General features: G+C 45.8%; 1 long non-coding RNA gene and 15 other non-coding genes across 16 annotated transcripts; all 16 read right to left on the bottom strand.

Annotated features, from left to right (window-relative positions):
- Nucleotides 1-121: 121 nt before the first annotated feature.
- Nucleotides 122-193, bottom strand: trnad-guc (transfer RNA aspartic acid (anticodon GUC)). Its single transcript has one exon. It is a non-coding gene; the product is annotated as a tRNA-Asp (tRNA).
- A 501-nt stretch (nt 194-694) lies between these two features.
- trnai-aau (transfer RNA isoleucine (anticodon AAU)) lies at nt 695-768 on the bottom strand. The gene has a single exon. It is a non-coding gene; the product is annotated as a tRNA-Ile (tRNA).
- A 597-nt stretch (nt 769-1,365) lies between these two features.
- Nucleotides 1,366-1,437, bottom strand: trnad-guc (transfer RNA aspartic acid (anticodon GUC)). Its single transcript has one exon. It is a non-coding gene; the product is annotated as a tRNA-Asp (tRNA).
- Nucleotides 1,438-2,594: 1,157 nt separating this feature from the next.
- trnad-guc (transfer RNA aspartic acid (anticodon GUC)) lies at nt 2,595-2,666 on the bottom strand. The gene has a single exon. It is a non-coding gene; the product is annotated as a tRNA-Asp (tRNA).
- An 828-nt stretch (nt 2,667-3,494) lies between these two features.
- Nucleotides 3,495-3,567, bottom strand: trnav-uac (transfer RNA valine (anticodon UAC)). Its single transcript has one exon. It is a non-coding gene; the product is annotated as a tRNA-Val (tRNA).
- A 1,171-nt stretch (nt 3,568-4,738) lies between these two features.
- trnav-uac (transfer RNA valine (anticodon UAC)) lies at nt 4,739-4,811 on the bottom strand. The gene has a single exon. It is a non-coding gene; the product is annotated as a tRNA-Val (tRNA).
- Nucleotides 4,812-5,082: 271 nt separating this feature from the next.
- On the bottom strand, nt 5,083-5,154 carry trnad-guc (transfer RNA aspartic acid (anticodon GUC)). Its single transcript has one exon. It is a non-coding gene; the product is annotated as a tRNA-Asp (tRNA).
- Nucleotides 5,155-6,311: 1,157 nt separating this feature from the next.
- Nucleotides 6,312-6,383, bottom strand: trnad-guc (transfer RNA aspartic acid (anticodon GUC)). Its single transcript has one exon. It is a non-coding gene; the product is annotated as a tRNA-Asp (tRNA).
- An 828-nt stretch (nt 6,384-7,211) lies between these two features.
- Nucleotides 7,212-7,284, bottom strand: trnav-uac (transfer RNA valine (anticodon UAC)). Its single transcript has one exon. It is a non-coding gene; the product is annotated as a tRNA-Val (tRNA).
- Nucleotides 7,285-7,555: 271 nt separating this feature from the next.
- On the bottom strand, nt 7,556-7,627 carry trnad-guc (transfer RNA aspartic acid (anticodon GUC)). Its single transcript has one exon. It is a non-coding gene; the product is annotated as a tRNA-Asp (tRNA).
- An 828-nt stretch (nt 7,628-8,455) lies between these two features.
- On the bottom strand, nt 8,456-8,528 carry trnav-uac (transfer RNA valine (anticodon UAC)). Its single transcript has one exon. It is a non-coding gene; the product is annotated as a tRNA-Val (tRNA).
- Nucleotides 8,529-8,799: 271 nt separating this feature from the next.
- On the bottom strand, nt 8,800-8,871 carry trnad-guc (transfer RNA aspartic acid (anticodon GUC)). The gene has a single exon. It is a non-coding gene; the product is annotated as a tRNA-Asp (tRNA).
- An 828-nt stretch (nt 8,872-9,699) lies between these two features.
- Nucleotides 9,700-9,772, bottom strand: trnav-uac (transfer RNA valine (anticodon UAC)). The gene has a single exon. It is a non-coding gene; the product is annotated as a tRNA-Val (tRNA).
- Nucleotides 9,773-10,043: 271 nt separating this feature from the next.
- trnad-guc (transfer RNA aspartic acid (anticodon GUC)) lies at nt 10,044-10,115 on the bottom strand. Its single transcript has one exon. It is a non-coding gene; the product is annotated as a tRNA-Asp (tRNA).
- Nucleotides 10,116-10,492: 377 nt separating this feature from the next.
- LOC125790087 (uncharacterized) lies at nt 10,493-15,359 on the bottom strand. The gene is made up of 2 exons (XR_007430023.1): nt 15,242-15,359; nt 10,493-10,650 (listed from the first exon to the last, which is right to left on the bottom strand). It is a non-coding gene; the product is annotated as an uncharacterized LOC125790087 (long non-coding RNA).
- Nucleotides 15,360-15,868: 509 nt separating this feature from the next.
- trnav-uac (transfer RNA valine (anticodon UAC)) lies at nt 15,869-15,941 on the bottom strand. Its single transcript has one exon. It is a non-coding gene; the product is annotated as a tRNA-Val (tRNA).
- Between the last annotated feature and the right edge of the window lie 85 nt (nt 15,942-16,026).

The raw sequence follows: 16,026 nt of genomic DNA, 5'->3' as shown, positions 1-16,026 counted from the left end.
CCTTCCAAGCAGTTGACCCGGGTTCGATTCCCGGCCAATGCATTGCATTTAGCACGTCGCACCTTGCTGCTCCAAAACCTTTTCAGGTTTTTCGGCCGTAGGTTCAGAAAAAACATACTCTCTCCCCGTCGGGGAATCGAACCCCGGTCTTCCGCGTGACAGGCGGAGATACTGTCCACTATACTAACGAGGAAGCTGTGTGCAGCTGAATCTCTGCAACATGCAACAGGTAATACTGGGCCCTTCTCAATCTTCACAGAAGGTGTGTGTGTTCTTGTGCATTTTTCATTAGGGAATGCATGGTGAGTGAGCTTGTCAGTGATGTGAAGTCCCAGAAACCTGAAACTGTGCATAGTTCTCCCTGTGCTACTGCTGAAGTGAGTCACCTCTGAGCAACATGCTTCAGCCTTCTAAATGTTATGCTGTTGTCATGAGAGGCTAACAGCTCCTGTTTCTTCAAGGGGAATTAGCTCAAATGGTAGAGCGCTCGCTTAGCATGCGAGAGGTAGCGGGATCGATGCCCGCATTCTCCAACGAAGGTTTTGACTGTGTGAATGCCACTGAGAACAGCTTTAAAAACTATAAGTTTGAGTGTATAACTTCAGTGTACGTTATTTACCTGATTCACCATTTGCCTCTGCTTGACAGATGACCGTCTGAAAGCATGATATAGCAAAACAAAGAGAGGAATTTTTGGCCCGTACGGGGATCGAACCCGCGACCTTGGCGTTATTAGCACCACGCTCTAACCAACTGAGCTAACCGGCCCACAGTTGAAAGCGGAACCCTTCAGGCATGACGGATGAATGTCCACCAGGTGTAATTGTTTTATTCTGTTTTTTTCCACATCCGAAGCCAAGCGCAGAAGGCACAACAACAGCACGGGGATGGCATGATTGCTTCCTGTGCTCGCAATTGTCTTAATAAGGCCTAACACAAAATATAGATTGTTCCCATCTACTAATGAGGTGTGATGACAGGCTTGCCCATAGTGTCAGACAAAAGACAAGAACTAAAGGCATGTTTCTGCCTGGTTTCGAACCAGGGACCTTTCGCGTGTAAGGCAAACGTGATGACCACTACACTACAGAAACCACAATTTTCCACCAAGCGTGCATGTGTCCCGCAGTGGAAATGACAGAGTTTGGTCATCTTTCCCAGGGGAAAATTTGCACTGAGGGTCTTTCAGCAAAACAATGGTGTGCTTGTTTGTGGCGTTGGTGGTATAGTGGTGAGCATAGCTGCCTTCCAAGCAGTTGACCCGGGTTCAATTCCCGGCCAACGCATTGCATTTAGCACGTCGCACCTTGCTGCTCCAAAACCTTTTCAGGTTTTTCGGCCGTAGGTTCAGAAAAAACATATTCTCTCCCCGTCGGGGAATCGAACCCCGGTCTTCCGCGTGACAGGCGGAGATACTGTCCACTATACTAACGAGGAAGCTGTGTGCAGCTGAATCTCTGCAACATGCAACAGGTAATACTGGCCCCTTCTCAATCTTCACAGAAGGTGTGTGTGTTATTGTGCCTTTTTCATTAGGGAATGCATGGTGAGTGAGCTTGTCAGTGATGTGAAGTCCCAGAAACCTGAAACTGTGCATAGTTCTCCCTGTGGTACTGCTGAAGTGAGTCACCTCTGATCAACATGCTTCAGCCTTCTAAATGTTATGCTGTTGTCATGAGAGGCTAACAGCTCCTGTTTCTTCAAGGGGAATTAGCTCAAATGGTAGAGCGCTCGCTTAGCATGCGAGAGGTAGCGGGATCGATGCCCGCATTCTCCAACGAAGGTTTTGACTGTGTGAATGCCACTGAGAACAGCTTTAAAAACTATTAGTTTGAGTGTATAACTTCAGTGTACGTTATTTACCTGATTCACCATTTGCCTCTGCTTGACAGATGACCGTCTGAAAGCATGATATAGCAAAACAAAGAGAAGAACTTTTGGCCCGTACGGGGATCGAACCCGCGACCTTGGCGTTATTAGCACCACGCTCTAACCAACTGAGCTAACCTGCCCACAGTTGAAAGCGGAACCCTTCAGGCATGACGGATGAATGTCCACCAGGTGTAATTGTTTTATTCTGTTTTTTTCCACATCCGAAGCCAAGCGCAGAAGGCACAACAACAGCACGGGGATGGCATGATTGCTTCCTGTGCTCGCAATTGTCTTAATAAGGCCTAACACAAAATATAGATTGTTCCCATCTACTAATGAGGTGTGATGACAGGCTTGCCCATAGTGTCAGACAAAAGACAAGAACTAAAGGCATGTTTTCTGCCTGGTTTCGCGTGTAAGGCGAACGTGATGACCACTACACTACAGAAACCACAATTTTCCACCAAGCGTGCATGTGTCCCGCAGTGGAAATGACAGAGTTTGGTCATCTTTCCCAGGGGAAAATTTACACTGAGTGTCTTTCAGCAAAACAATGGTGTGCTTGTTTGTGGCGTTGGTGGTATAGTGGTGAGCATAGCTGCCTTCCAAGCAGTTGACCCGGGTTCGATTCCCGGCCAACGCATTGCCTTTAGCGCGTCACACCTTGCTGCTCCAAAAGCTTTTCAGGTTTTTCGGCCGTAGGTTCAGAAAAAACATATTCTCTCCCCGTCGGGGAATCGAACCCCGGTCTTCCGCGTGACAGGCGGAGATACTGTCCACTATACTAACGAGGAAGCTGTGTGCAGCTGAATCTCTGCAACATGCAACAGGTAATACTGGCCCCTTCTCAATCTTCACAGAAGGTGTGTGTGTTCTTGTGCCTTTTTCATTAGGGAATGCATGGTGAGTGAGCTTGTCAGTGATGTGAAGTCCCAGAAACCTGAAACTGTGCATAGTTCTCCCTGTGGTACTGCTGAAGTGAGTCACCTCTGATCAACATGCTTCAGCCTTCTAAATGTTATGCTGTTGTCATGAGAGGCTAACAGCTCCTGTTTCTTCAAGGGGAATTAGCTCAAATGGTAGAGCGCTCGCTTAGCATGCGAGAGGTAGCGGGATCGATGCCCGCATTCTCCAACGAAGGTTTTGACTGTGTGAATGCCACTGAGAACAGCTTTAAAAACTATAAGTTTGAGTGTATAACTTCAGTGTACGTTATTTACCTGATTCACCATTTGCCTCTGCTTGACAGATGACCATCTGAAAGCATGATATGGCAAAACAAAGAGAAGAACTTTTGGCCCGTACAGGGATCGAACCCGCGACCTTGAAGTTATTAGCACCACGCTCTAACCAACTGAGCTAACCGGCCCACAGTTGATAGCGGAACCCTTCAGGCATGACGGATGAATTTCCACCAGGTGTAATTGTTTTATTCTGTTTTTTTCCACATCCGAAGCCAAGCGCAGAAGGCACAACAACAGCACGGGGATGGCATGATTGCTTCCTGTGCTCGCAATTGTCTTAATAAGGCCTAACACAAAATATAGATTGTTCCCATCTACTAATGAGGTGTGATGACAGGCTTGCCCATAGTGTCAGACAAAAGACAAGAACTAAAGGCATGTTTCTGCCTGGTTTCGAACCAGGGACCTTTCGCGTGTAAGGCGAACGTGATGACCACTACACTACAGAAACCACAATTTTCCACCAAGCGTGCATGTGTCCCGCAGTGGAAATGACAGAGTTTGGTCATCTTTCCCAAGGGAAAATTTACACTGAGGGTCTTTCAGCAAAACAATGGTGTGCTTGTTTGTGGCGTTGGTGGTATAGTGGTGAGCATAGCTGCCTTCCAAGCAGTTGACCCGGGTTCGATTCCCGGCCAACGCATTGCCTTTAGCGCGTCGCACCTTGCTGATCCAAAACCTTTTCAGGTTTTTCGGCCGTAGGTTCAGAAAAAACATATTCTCTCCCCGTCGGGGAATCGAACCCCGGTCTTCCACGTGACAGGCGGAGATACTGTCCACTATACTAACGAGGAAGCTGTGTGCAGCTGAATCTCTGCAACATGCAACAGGTAATACTGGGCCCTTCTCAACCTTCACAGAAGGTGTGTGTGTTCTTGTGCATTTTTCATTAGGGAATGCATGGTGAGTGAGCTTGTCAGTGATGTGAAGTCCCAGAAACCTGAAACTGTGCATAGTTCTCCCTGTGCTACTGCTGAAGTGAGTCACCTCTGAGCAACATGCTTCAGCCTTCTAAATGTTATGCTGTTGTCATGAGAGGCTAACAGCTCCTGTGTCTTCAAGGGGAATTAGCTCAAATGGTAGAGCGCTCGCTTAGCATGCGAGAGGTAGCGGGATCGATGCCCGCATTCTCCAACGAAGGTTTTGACTGTGTGAATGCCACTGAGAACAGCTTTAAAAACTATAAGTTTGAGTGTATAACTTCAGTGTACGTTATTTACCTGATTCACCATTTGCCTCTGCTTGACAGATGACCGTCTGAAAGCATGATATAGCAAAACAAAGGGAAGAATTTTTGGCCCGTACGGGGATTGAACCCGCGACCTTGGCGTTATTAGCACCACGCTCTAACCAACTGAGCTAACCGGCCCACAGTTGAAAGCAGAACCCTTCAGGCATGACGGATGAATGTCCACCAGGTGTAATTGTTTTATTCTGTTTTTTTCCACATCCGAAGCCAAGCGCAGAAGGCACAACAACAGCACGGGGATGGCATGATTGCTTCCTGTGCTCGCAATTGTCTTAATAAGGCCTAACACAAAATATAGATTGTTCCCATCTACTAATGAGGTGTGATGACAGGCTTGCCCATAGTGTCAGACAAAAGACAAGAACTAAAGGCATGTTTCTGCCTGGTTTCGAACCAGGGACCTTTCGCGTGTAAGGCGAACGTGATGACCACTACACTACAGAAACCACAATTTTCCACCAAGCGTGCATGTGTCCCGCAGTGGAAATGACAGAGTTTGGTCATCTTTCCCAGGGGAAAATTTACACTGAGTGTCTTTCAGCAAAACAATGGTGTGCTTGTTTGTGGCGTTGGTGGTATAGTGGTGAGCATAGCTGCCTTCCAAGCAGTTGACCCGGGTTCGATTCCCGGCCAACGCATTGCCTTTAGCGCGTCACACCTTGCTGCTCCAAAATCTTTTCAGGTTTTTCGGCCGTAGGTTCAGAAAAAACATATTCTCTCCCCGTCGGGGAATCGAACCCCGGTCTTCCGCGTGACAGGCGGAGATACTGTCCACTATACTAACGAGGAAGCTGTGTGCAGCTGAATCTCTGCAACATGCAACAGGTAATACTGGCCCCTTCTCAATCTTCACAGAAGGTGTGTGTGTTCTTGTGCCATTTTCATTAGGGAATGCATGGTGAGTGAGCTTGTCAGTGATGTGAAGTCCCAGAAACCTGAAACTGTGCATAGTTCTCCCTGTGGTACTGCTGAAGTGAGTCACCTCTGATCAACATGCTTCAGCCTTCTAAATGTTATGCTGTTGTCATGAGAGGCTAACAGCTCCTGTTTCTTCAAGGGGAATTAGCTCAAATGGTAGAGCGCTCGCTTAGCATGCGAGAGGTAGCGGGATCGATGCCCGCATTCTCCAACGAAGGTTTTGACTGTGTGAATGCCACTGAGAACAGCTTTAAAAACTATAAGTTTGAGTGTATAACTTCAGTGTACGTTATTTACCTGATTCACCATTTGCCTCTGCTTGACAGATGACCATCTGAAAGCATGATATGGCAAAACAAAGAGAAGAACTTTTGGCCCGTACAGGGATCGAACCCGCGACCTCGAAGTTATTAGCACCACGCTCTAACCAACTTAGCTATCCGGCCCACAGTTGATAGCGGAACCCTTCAGGCATGACGGATGAATGTCCACCAGGTGTAATTGTTTTATTCTGTTTTTTTCCACATCCGAAGCCAAGCGCAGAAGGCACAACAACAGCACGGGGATGGCATGATTGCTTCCTGTGCTCGCAATTGTCTTAATAAGGCCTAACACAAAATATAGATTGTTCCCATCTACTAATGAGGTGTGATGACAGGCTTGCCCATAGTGTCAGACAAAAGACAAGAACTAAAGGCATGTTTTCTGCCTGGTTTCGCGTGTAAGGCGAACGTGATGACCACTACACTACAGAAACCACAATTTTCCACCAAGCGTGCATGTGTCCCGCAGTGGAAATGACAGAGTTTGGTCATCTTTCCCAGGGGAAAATTTACACTGAGTGTCTTTCAGCAAAACAATGGTGTGCTTGTTTGTGGCGTTGGTGGTATAGTGGTGAGCATAGCTGCCTTCCAAGCAGTTGACCCGGGTTCGATTCCCGGCCAACGCATTGCCTTTAGCGCGTCACACCTTGCTGCTCCAAAAGCTTTTAAGGTTTTTCGGCCGTAGGTTCAGAAAAAACATATTCTCTCCCCGTCGGGGAATCGAACCCCGGTCTTCCGCGTGACAGGCGGAGATACTGTCCACTATACTAACGAGGAAGCTGTGTGCAGCTGAATCTCTGCAACATGCAACAGGTAATACTGGCCCCTTCTCAATCTTCACAGAAGGTGTGTGTGTTCTTGTGCCTTTTTCATTAGGGAATGCATGGTGAGTGAGCTTGTCAGTGATGTGAAGTCCCAGAAACCTGAAACTGTGCATAGTTCTCCCTGTGGTACTGCTGAAGTGAGTCACCTCTGATCAACATGCTTCAGCCTTCTAAATGTTATGCTGTTGTCATGAGAGGCTAACAGCTCCTGTTTCTTCAAGGGGAATTAGCTCAAATGGTAGAGCGCTCGCTTAGCATGCGAGAGGTAGCGGGATCGATGCCCGCATTCTCCAACGAAGGTTTTGACTGTGTGAATGCCACTGAGAACAGCTTTAAAAACTATAAGTTTGAGTGTATAACTTCAGTGTACGTTATTTACCTGATTCACCATTTGCCTCTGCTTGACAGATGACCATCTGAAAGCATGATATGGCAAAACAAAGAGAAGAACTTTTGGCCCGTACAGGGATCGAACCCGCGACCTTGAAGTTATTAGCACCACGCTCTAACCAACTGAGCTAACCGGCCCACAGTTGATAGCGGAACCCTTCAGGCATGACGGATGAATTTCCACCAGGTGTAATTGTTTTATTCTGTTTTTTTCCACATCCGAAGCCAAGCGCAGAAGGCACAACAACAGCACGGGGATGGCATGATTGCTTCCTGTGCTCGCAATTGTCTTAATAAGGCCTAACACAAAATATAGATTGTTCCCATCTACTAATGAGGTGTGATGACAGGCTTGCCCATAGTGTCAGACAAAAGACAAGAACTAAAGGCATGTTTCTGCCTGGTTTCGAACCAGGGACCTTTCGCGTGTAAGGCGAACGTGATGACCACTACACTACAGAAACCACAATTTTCCACCAAGCGTGCATGTGTCCCGCAGTGGAAATGACAGAGTTTGGTCATCTTTCCCAAGGGAAAATTTACACTGAGGGTCTTTCAGCAAAACAATGGTGTGCTTGTTTGTGGCGTTGGTGGTATAGTGGTGAGCATAGCTGCCTTCCAAGCAGTTGACCCGGGTTCGATTCCCGGCCAACGCATTGCCTTTAGCGCGTCGCACCTTGCTGATCCAAAACCTTTTCAGGTTTTTCGGCCGTAGGTTCAGAAAAAACATATTCTCTCCCCGTCGGGGAATCGAACCCCGGTCTTCCGCGTGACAGGCGGAGATACTGTCCACTATACTAACGAGGAAGCTGTGTGCAGCTGAATCTCTGCAACATGCAACAGGTAATACTGGGCCCTTCTCAATCTTCACAGAAGGTGTGTGTGTTCTTGTGCATTTTTCATTAGGGAATGCATGGTGAGTGAGCTTGTCAGTGATGTGAAGTCCCAGAAACCTGAAACTGTGCATAGTTCTCCCTGTGCTACTGCTGAAGTGAGTCACCTCTGAGCAACATGCTTCAGCCTTCTAAATGTTATGCTGTTGTCATGAGAGGCTAACAGCTCCTGTGTCTTCAAGGGGAATTAGCTCAAATGGTAGAGCGCTCGCTTAGCATGCGAGAGGTAGCGGGATCGATGCCCGCATTCTCCAACGAAGGTTTTGACTGTGTGAATGCCACTGAGAACAGCTTTAAAAACTATAAGTTTGAGTGTATAACTTCAGTGTACGTTATTTACCTGATTCACCATTTGCCTCAGCTTGACAGATGACCGTCTGAAAGCATGATATAGCAAAACAAAGGGAAGAATTTTTGGCCCGTACGGGGATTGAACCCGCGACCTTGGCGTTATTAGCACCACGCTCTAACCAACTGAGCTAACCGGCCCACAGTTGAAAGCAGAACCCTTCAGGCATGACGGATGAATGTCCACCAGGTGTAATTGTTTTATTCTGTTTTTTTCCACATCCGAAGCCAAGCGCAGAAGGCACAACAACAGCACGGGGATGGCATGATTGCTTCCTGTGCTCGCAATTGTCTTAATAAGGCCTAACACAAAATATAGATTGTTCCCATCTACTAATGAGGTGTGATGACAGGCTTGCCCATAGTGTCAGACAAAAGACAAGAACTAAAGGCATGTTTCTGCCTGGTTTCGAACCAGGGACCTTTCGCGTGTAAGGCGAACGTGATGACCACTACACTACAGAAACCACAATTTTCCACCAAGCGTGCATGTGTCCCGCAGTGGAAATGACAGAGTTTGGTCATCTTTCCCAGGGGAAAATTTACACTGAGTGTCTTTCAGCAAAACAATGGTGTGCTTGTTTGTGGCGTTGGTGGTATAGTGGTGAGCATAGCTGCCTTCCAAGCAGTTGACCCGGGTTCGATTCCCGGCCAACGCATTGCCTTTAGCGCGTCACACCTTGCTGCTCCAAAATCTTTTCAGGTTTTTCGGCCGTAGGTTCAGAAAAAACATATTCTCTCCCCGTCGGGGAATCGAACCCCGGTCTTCCGCGTGACAGGCGGAGATACTGTCCACTATACTAACGAGGAAGCTGTGTGCAGCTGAATCTCTGCAACATGCAACAGGTAATACTGGCCCCTTCTCAATCTTCACAGAAGGTGTGTGTGTTCTTGTGCCATTTTCATTAGGGAATGCATGGTGAGTGAGCTTGTCAGTGATGTGAAGTCCCAGAAACCTGAAACTGTGCATAGTTCTCCCTGTGGTACTGCTGAAGTGAGTCACCTCTGATCAACATGCTTCAGCCTTCTAAATGTTATGCTGTTGTCATGAGAGGCTAACAGCTCCTGTTTCTTCAAGGGGAATTAGCTCAAATGGTAGAGCGCTCGCTTAGCATGCGAGAGGTAGCGGGATCGATGCCCGCATTCTCCAACGAAGGTTTTGACTGTGTGAATGCCACTGAGAACAGCTTTAAAAACTATAAGTTTGAGTGTATAACTTCAGTGTACGTTATTTACCTGATTCACCATTTGCCTCTGCTTGACAGATGACCATCTGAAAGCATGATATGGCAAAACAAAGAGAAGAACTTTTGGCCCGTACAGGGATCGAACCCGCGACCTCGAAGTTATTAGCACCACGCTCTAACCAACTTAGCTATCCGGCCCACAGTTGATAGCGGAACCCTTCAGGCATGACGGATGAATGTCCACCAGGTGTAATTGTTTTATTCTGTTTTTTTCCACATCCGAAGCCAAGCGCAGAAGGCACAACAACAGCACGGGGATGGCATGATTGCTTCCTGTGCTCGCAATTGTCTTAATAAGGCCTAACACAAAATATAGATTGTTCCCATCTACTAATGAGGTGTGATGACAGGCTTGCCCATAGTGTCAGACAAAAGACAAGAACTAAAGGCATGTTTCTGCCTGGTTTCGAACCAGGGACCTTTCGCGTGTAAGGCGAACGTGATGACCACTACACTACAGAAACCACAATTTTCCACCAAGCGTGCATGTGTCCCGCAGTGGAAATGACAGAGTTTGGTCATCTTTCCCAAGGGAAAATTTACACTGAGGGTCTTTCAGCAAAACAATGGTGTGCTTGTTTGTGGCGTTGGTGGTATAGTGGTGAGCATAGCTGCCTTCCAAGCAGTTGACCCTGGTTCGATTCCCGGCCAACGCATTGCCTTTAGCGCGTCGCACCTTGCTGATCCAAAACCTTTTCAGGTTTTTTGGCCGTAGGTTCAGAAAAAACATATTCTCTCCCCGTCGGGGAATCGAACCCCGGTCTTCCGCGTGACAGGCGGAGATACTGTCCACTATACTAACGAGGAAGCTGTGTGCAGCTGAATCTCTGCAACATGCAACAGGTAATACTGGGCCCTTCTCAATCTTCACAGAAGGTGTGTGTGTTCTTGTGCATTTTTCATTAGGGAATGCATGGTGAGTGAGCTTGTCAGTGATGTGAAGTCCCAGAAACCTGAAACTGTGCATAGTTCTCCCTGTGCTACTGCTGAAGTGAGTCACCTCTGAGCAACATGCTTCAGCCTTCTAAATGTTATGCTGTTGTCATGAGAGGCTAACAGCTCCTGTGTCTTCAAGGGGAATTAGCTCAAATGGTAGAGCGCTCGCTTAGCATGCGAGAGGTAGCGGGATCGATGCTGTCACGACTGGCTCTAGGCCGTGACAAATGAATGGAAGACACACAGTGTTTAAATGGCAAAAAATATAAATTTAATGAAGAAATTAGAAAAAGGTTCATGTCCAGACATTTATAAACAAAAAGGCGGCCCAAAGAAAACCTACGTATCAACAAAAAACAACTAAAGCATAATGTCAAACAGAACCAAACCAAGCAGGCCCAGAAAACTGAGCTGCCTGCAGCAAACAGAACAAAAGAAAGGCCTCCCGCAGCACACCTACACAGGTGCATATATTGATTAGGTCTGTAGCCCCACCCCCTAACACCCAATCAGGGGACAGGCACGTCACACACCCCCCCTTAAAAAAAACAAAAAAAACAAACAAAAGAAAAACAGAACTCCAACAGCTTTGATCCAGTCCTGCCATCTCCATGTTTCAAGTCCACTCCACACAACCTCCTCATTCACCAGTCTCCACCAGCAACCCTGGCGCCTAGGAAGCAATTTAAGGTAGAGCCAAGAGGGAGAGAAAGCAAAAGAGAAAAATTAAAACACTGGAGAAAAACAAGACAGCAGCCTGAATTTATTTACCCAGTGGACCACGGGACAGGGCATCAGCAATTACATTATCCTGGCCCTTGATATGCCGTATGTCTAGGTGGTACCCCTGTAAAAACAGACACCATCTCATCAATCGCTGGTTCGGATTCTGTAAAGAATGCAAAAAAGTCAAGGGGTTATGATCAGTATACACTACCAGAGAACACGCCGTACCCACATAGACCTCAAAGTGTTTCAGGGCCCAAATTAGGGACAAAACCTCCTTAACTATTACAGAACTGTTTAACTGACTGAGCAAAACATAACCTCCTGGATCAAACACCTCACTGGGTTCTGAAACTGAAACAGAAGAATGAGATGACTTCCCAGCAGAACTGGTACTACACGATTGCTTTTTAGCAGAACAAATCCCAGCCAAAAGGACAGGCTTGACATCATTGTCCACTTTGTCTTCCAGTGTACCTGCCTTCCCCAAAGACTCTCGCCCAAAATAGGGTTTTAACAGGTTGACATGGCAAATTCTAGTTGACTTTCTTCTGTCTGGTGTCTCCAACATGTAATTAAGATCAGAAGTCTGTTTCACCACTGTATATGGACCTGCAAACTTGGCCTGAAATGGCGAACCAACAATAGTCAACAAGGCCAGGACTTGGTCACCTGGCTGAAACACACGAACCTCTGACCGACGATCAAACAAACGCTTCATCTTATCCTGGGAAAGGCTTAACCTTTCCTTAGCAAACTGACCAGCCTCATAGAGACGCCTTTGAAAATCACTGACATAACCTAAAACATGATTAGGTGGCTCCGACATTTTTAAACCATCAGTCAACAGTGACAACGGACCACGCACACTGTGCGCAAACACAAGCTGGTTAGGGCTAAATCCTAAACTTTCCTGGGACGCCTCCCTAGCAGCCAACAATAACCACGGCAACCCTGCTTCCCAATCATCATGCATTTGAACACAGTAAGAACGCAGCAAAGCCTTCAGTGTCTGATGAAATCGTTCTAATGCTCCTTGACTCTGAGCATGATAAGCAGTAGCTTGGTTATGTTTTACATGAAGCTGCTTCAATACCTGGCTAAACAAACTAGAAGTAAAATTAGACCCTTGATCAGACTGTATAACTTGAGGGATTCCAAAAACTGAGATAAACTGTGTCAAAGCTTTAACCACAGATTTTGCAGTGATAGACCGAAGGGGATAGGCTGCAGGATAACGTGTGGCTTGACACATCACAGTCAGGAGATAAGTACTCCCGGCTTTGGACTTGGGTAAGGGGCCGACACAGTCCACAATCAGATGTTCAAAAGGCTGACTAATAGCAGGAATAGGGTAAAGTGGAGCAGGTTTCAATGTTTGATTGGGCTTACCTGTTAACTGGCAAGTGTGGCAGGTCTTAATGTATAAAGATACATCCCTTTTTAACTTTGGCCAAAAGAAATGCTGAAGTATCCTATTGTAGGTCTTTTTAACTCCCAAATGTCCTGACGCATCATGCGCAGTTTGCAGCACCAGACAACGAAACTTTTTGGGAACTACAATTTGCAGAATGGAGTCTCCCACAAAATGAACTCCATGAGGAACCCATTTTCTCACCAACAGTTCATCCTCCAGGAAATAACCTGAAGATACATCCTCAATAACATCAGCAGGTAGAACTCTGTCAAACAACTCACTGAGAGAAGGATCAACCACCTGCTCCCTTATCAACTCATCACGGGAAACAGAGAGGGAAGAGGGAATTTCGATTGTTTTACCCTCAGAAATTTCTGTTGGAGACAAAGGAACAGCGGTTAATGGTGTTTTACTCATAGCACGTGTCACAGCACAAGAGTTGAATATCTCAGGGGAAACATCCTCCAAAACACCCATCTGACTGTTTGGTGTTGAAGTTACAACCAAAGATGGAGAACCATTTCCCCAGACACGTTCACCAGCAAGATTGTTTCCTAGAATCAAATGCACCCCCTCTACTGGCAAACAAGAACGTACACCCAATTCTACCTCTCCATTAACAAGATCAGATGACAGAACAACTCTATGTAGTGGAACAGTCAGTACTTTTAATCCAATTCCTCTAATTAAGACATCACTGCCTGTATATGAATTAGAAGAAAAAGGCAACACAGACTCTAATATAAAAGATTCTGACGCCCCAGTATCCCTCAAAATACGAATGGGAACTTGCTTCGCAGAGCCAACCAAGTGAACAGAACCCTTTGTAACAAATGGAACATACATGGGATCACAAACTTTTCCATCTACAGATTTTAAAACAGGAGGAACTGCTGCAACCAAGCTGACAGATTTTACAGGGGCTGGAGCACTTCTAAAATGTGTTTTAGAGGAAGAAGGGCCCTCTGTTTTTGCCTTCAAAACAGGACATTCATTTTTCCAGTGACCACTGGCACGACAGTAATGGCAGATATTTTCAAGATTTCTAACCTTAGGTGAACGACTCACTTGCTCCCCTACAGCATACACCCCAGAATTAGAAAAAGGATGCCAATTAGAGTCCCTCTTAACAGACCCTCCATGAAAACGATGACCAAATGAAGCCTTATTAATCAAAACAAATTCATCCACCAAAACAGAAGCCTCATATGCGGTCTTAACTTTGTGCTCAGTCACGTATGTAGCAAGGCGATCAGAAACAGAATTTTTAAATTGTTCCAGCACAATTAAATTCTTTAGATCTTCCAAAGACTTAACTTCCGATGCTGTACACCACCGATTAAAATGCATTAAAATATCCCTTGCAAATTCTACATGTGTTTGTTTCTCCCCTTTTCTCCACAACCTAAACTTTTGCCTGTAAGCCTCTGGAACCAACTCATAGGCCTGTAGAACAGCAGACTTAACTGTTGTATAATCAGATGCATCTTCTACATTTAAAGCAGAATAAGCCTCCTGAGCCTTACCAGTAAACACACACTGCAACAATAGAGTACGTTCTCCATCCTCCCAGGCCTTGGCATCAGCCACACGTTCAAACAATGAGAAAAAACGATCAACATCTCTTTCATCAAACTTAGGGAGTAGCTGAAGATACTTCACTACATCAAAACTAGTTGTCCCAACATTACCAGCTGCAAATCCAGTCCCTGAAAGTCTCCCTGCTTTAACCAAATCCAAACGATACTGTTCAATCTCAAGCTTTTTCTGTTCCAACTCATGCCTAGACAACTCAATCTGCTTTTCCACCTCTAGCTGTGTCTGAATCAACTTCTCTTTAGCAGCAGCCTCTAACAAAATTAGCTCTTTTTGCTGTTCAAATGTTAAAGAAGTTCTCAAAGATAAGGGACTAGTAGAAACTGGTGAAGCCTTCAAAACACCCTGCTCTACTAATGCAGATTTTAATATAGCCTTAATGTTCTCCTTTAAACGCTTATCAGTGATTGATAACCCAACATCATAATGACTAGCAACTTCAAGCAACTGATCTTTAGAAAACTGATCCAATAGTCCCTCAGAAGGAGACTCAACAAATTGACTAACAGAAGCCATAGTTAACCAGGGTAAAATAAGCAGCCAAACAACTCAACAGGAGGGGAGGGAAAATGCAATTGCAATTCCCACTAACTAATAAACAAAACTACCTAAACTCAACCTAGTCTTCATACAACTTCCAAGAGTCAAGTCTCTTTAAGCACCCAAATACCAGTAGCGTTGAAGTCCCCTGGCCAAGGCCACAAAACCCAACCACCATGGCGGTGCCCTCAACCCAGAAGTTGTACAAAAATAAAAAAATAAAACAAAATCCCTCAAAATCCACCCCCCAAAGAAAAATGGTGTGCCCAAACACGGACACCCCACTAAACCTACCAAAAGGGAACTGCAACACAAACCCACCCCACCCTGCAGAGCTGTACTCACCCAGAGAAGACCAAACAAATCCAAAGCAAAGCAGGCCCAGCCAAACAATCCTACATGAACTCAAACCAAATCAAACAAAATCCTATACAACCAAAACAAAGACACTGTATGTCCCCATTTAAGCAAAAAAAGAGAGAAAAAATAGGTAGGACGAGCCCCCACATTTGTCACGACTGGCTCTAGGCCGTGACAAATGAATGGAAGACACACAGTGTTTAAATGGCAAAAAATATAAATTTAATGAAGAAATTAGAAAAAGGTTCATGTCCAGACATTTATAAACAAAAAGGCGGCCCAAAGAAAACCTACGTATCAACAAAAAACAACTAAAGCATAATGTCAAACAGAACCAAACCAAGCAGGCCCAGAAAACTGAGCTGCCTGCAGCAAACAGAACAAAAGAAAGGCCTCCCGCAGCACACCTACACAGGTGCATATATTGATTAGGTCTGTAGCCCCACCCCCTAACACCCAATCAGGGGACAGGCACGTCACAATGCCCGCATTCTCCAACGAAGGTTTTGACTGTGTGAATGCGACTGAGAACAGCTTTAAAAACTATAAGTTTGAGTGTATAACTTCAGTGTACGTTATTTACCTGATTCACCATTTGCCTCTGCTTGACAGATGACCGTCTGAAAGCATGATATAGCAAAACAAAGAGAAGAATTTTTGGCCCGTACGGGGATCGAACCCGCGACCTTGGCGTTATTAGCACCACGCTCTAAGCAACTGAGCTAACCGGCCCACAGTTGAAAGCAGAACCCTTCAGGCATGACGGATGAATGTCCACCAGGTGTAATTGTTTTATTCTGTTTTTTTCCACATCCGAAGCCAAGCGCAGAAGGCACAACAACAGCACGGGGATGGCATGATTGCTTCCTGTGCTCGCAATTGTCTTAATAAGGCCTAACACAAAATATAGATTGTTCCCATCTACTAATGAGGTGTGATGACAGGCTTGCCCATAGTGTCAGACAAAAGACAAGAACTAAAGGCATGTTTCTGCCTGGTTTCGAACCAGGGACCTTTCGCGTGTAAGGCGAACGTGATGACCACTACACTACAGAAACCACAATTTTCCACCAAGCGTGCATGTGTCCCGCAGTGGAAATGACAGAGTTTGGTCATCTTTCCCAGGGGAAAATTTACACTGAG

This window comes from Astyanax mexicanus, unplaced genomic scaffold (assembly GCF_023375975.1).
Source record: "Astyanax mexicanus isolate ESR-SI-001 unplaced genomic scaffold, AstMex3_surface scaffold_34, whole genome shotgun sequence".
NCBI classification, from domain to species: Eukaryota; Metazoa; Chordata; class Actinopteri; order Characiformes; family Acestrorhamphidae; genus Astyanax; species Astyanax mexicanus.
Note: the sequence above shows the minus strand (reverse complement) of the source record. Positions and strands in the feature narration are given on the sequence as shown.